We start from the raw sequence: 3,116 nt of genomic DNA, 5'->3' as shown, positions 1-3,116 counted from the left end.
AGGAAACTCGGGCTTTGGGCTCGTAGGTGGCCGTCTGTCCTGAGGAATGGACACAGCAGAGCTTGGAATCGCACTGGGATGTGAACCAGGGGAGGGTCACAGGACCGTGGATGCTGCTCCATCAAGGGCCAGGAATAATTAACAATTCTTCCAGATAATGAGAACGGGCTTGGGAAACAGAGTCCTGCCTTTTCAGTGAAACAGGATCTTCAAAGCACAACAGGACCTCCTGGGATTTTATCGCATCCTCGGGGGTCTTCCTGCCGAGTTGTCAGCTCCTGCTGTTGTCACCGGGTTGTCCCTTGTCCCCTGCTGTGCCACACGGGTCCCTGTGCCCTTGGTCAGGCGGGCTTGGTGCCAATTCACAGCCTCTGGCAGAGGGGCATCACGACTCGAGAAACCCACCCAGGTGAAGAGAAAGATTGAGCCTGAGGACTAATTAACATGAGAAGAGAGAGAATCGATGAACCAGGGGGAGGGAGAACATTAATTGATAAAGAATCAGGTAACCTGTAGCCAAGGAGCTTCGATTTCTTTGTTTGCTAAGAGTTACTTGTAGTGTGAGGGTTTGAAACTCCTCGGGCTTGATGTGTGGGGAACCCCTGTCCTGCAGCCTGTGCAGAATAAACTCTGCCTAAACTGTCACCAGTGGGGTGCCCAGTGTCACCCCACCGAGCAGGCCCCAGTCACTTCATCCCTCATTTCTCAGCACGTCCCCCCCCCATCACAATTATCCCACTGATGGACGGATAAACCCTCATTCCAGGCTCAGGCTTAGCCACAAAGTCACGTCCTACCCTAAATGGTGGCTGCCAGCTTGCACTTAAAGTTTACAGCATGGGCTGAGATACCATCTCAGCAAGGCTCATCCAGGCCCTGGCAGGATCAGCCCTTCCTCCCTCAGTCCTGGCAGATGTTTCTCCAACCCCTTCTTGCCTTTTCCACCAGGAATAAACACCATTTTCCCTAAAATCCCCTTTGGCTGTGTACACGAACAGCACATGACCTGCAAAATTGGCCTGCCATGCTAAAAGCACATAAATCATAAAGATTTAACAGGGAGATACTGATTATCCACATTGTTTTTGCTCGAGGAGCGAGACAATGATAAATAATTGGTGGAGTTGTCCTGGATTTCATCCCGAAGGTGGTGATATCAAACATCTCCAGCCCCAGCTGCCACTCTGCCTCTCCTACAGCACCACGAGATGAAGTGCCTGAGATGGAACTTGATAAATTCTCCCCTTTTGGATCTCCTGAGATGGGAGACAGTGAAATCTCCACTCCTGGTTCGCAGGGAAGGAATGCAGATGGCCAGGGAGGCAAGGGGAGGGGGCTGCAGCTTCCTCCCTTAAAAAAACTCCCTTAATTCTTATTGTTTCCCGGTGCAGCTTTATCAGATCGAATTCCAGTGTGAACCTGGACCCCTGTTCCCGAAATCCCCCCGTTTTACCCGGCTTTGCAGCACAAACTTCTCCCAAACACCACATTCGTGCTGGGATGTCTCAGGCACTCAGAACTCCAGGTTTTGGGGTGGGTCTGGCAGACGATGCAAGTCCGGCTGCGGGCAGGGAGAGGCTTCGGTGTGTGCCCGGCTTCCTCCTCTCCCGCAGGGAATTGTGCCCTTCCTTGGGCAGAGCGATGAGCTCCTGCCCCGAGCGTTGTTTCTGTCTCCTGCCTCACCTCGAGCACATCTGGGGCCACTGGAGAGCGGCTCCATCCCAGCAGAAAGCCCCGCTGGGCTCCCCCGAGGCGGCGGCTCCGGCTCCTCCAGACGTGTTTGGGAAGAGATTCTGGTAACTGAGACTCCGGAGCAAACAAAGAACCACCGGGGGCCGGGGCTGCTGTGGCCACAGCTGCCAAAAAACCTCCTCCCCGAGCAACCTGCGGCCTCGCGGAGCAGATGCGCTGCAGGGAGGAGCTGCTGTTTGCTTTTCGCTGGGTTTTATCCGTCGCAATCGCTCTGGCAGACAAAATCCAGCTCCTTCCACGCTCTCCCTCAGAGCTTTCCCAGGAAAGTGTGAGGCTGAGGGACTCGCACAACGCCAGGGCAGCACACGAGGTTGTGCTGTGATCCACAAATGAGCTGACATCTTTTTTTTTTTTTTTTTTTTTTTTTTTTCTTGCCTGCAGACACAAAGATTTTGATCTTTCACACTTCCTACTTAATGTTCCTGTTGACATTCCCATTATCCTCAGAGAAGAATATCCTCAGAGTCCCCAGTTATTTTGAACCGGGCTCCAAACCGTGCTTGGAGTAGGAAAACATTCTCTTGTTTCACTTGGAACTGGTGAAAATTTCTTTAATTTAAGATGTCCTTGTTTCCAGAGGGCAAATAAAAGCACCTGAACCACTCTCCCCTCCAACAAATCCACTCACACAGAAGGTTGGCTCGGCTCCCTGTACCAATATTCCCTTGTCACTCTTCCAGTTTCGCTCCTTTACCATTCCCTGTAAATTCTAAAATTACGGAAAGCCAAGCAAACAGCGACTGCTGGGAGAAATTAATTCTCATTTCCACACCTCGGGTCTTTTTGCTGCTCCAAGAGGCTTTGGCAGCCAGGCCGAGGGTTCTGTTACTGGTCCCTTTTCCCAGAATCGGGGCTCAGCTCGGCGCCACACGGAATGCAGGGAGCATTCCCGGGATGCTGAGGTGATGTGGGGAGCTGGGAAAGCAGCGGCCACTCCGTGCCTTCCCAAAGGGATGGGAGGCAGAGAATTCCATGTGAGAATTGCCAGAGTCGCAGTGAGGCATCAGTGAGGATGTACCTGGCACTCCAGGAAGAGAAGGAGCCACAGGAAGGATGGAAAGAGACAATTTCCAAGGGCCTGGAGGGACAGGACACAGGGAATGGCTTCCCACTGCCACAGGGCAGGGATGGATGGGAGATTGGGATGGAATTCCTGGCTGGGAGGGTGGGCAGGCCCTGGCACAGGGTGCCCAGAGCAGCTGTGGCTGGCCCCGGATCCCTGGCAGTGTCCAAGGCCAGGTTGGACCAGGCTTGGAGCTGCCTGGGATCATGGAAGGTGTCCCTGCCCATGGCAGGATGAGCTTTAAGGTCCCCCTTCCATCCCAAACCATTCCACGGTCCTGTGACCCTCCCCTGGTTCACAT

The sequence above is a fragment of the Corvus brachyrhynchos genome, unplaced genomic scaffold (assembly GCF_000691975.1).
Source record: "Corvus brachyrhynchos isolate BGI_N302 unplaced genomic scaffold, ASM69197v1 scaffold158, whole genome shotgun sequence".
In the NCBI taxonomy this organism is placed as follows: domain Eukaryota; kingdom Metazoa; phylum Chordata; class Aves; order Passeriformes; family Corvidae; genus Corvus; species Corvus brachyrhynchos.
Note: the sequence above shows the minus strand (reverse complement) of the source record.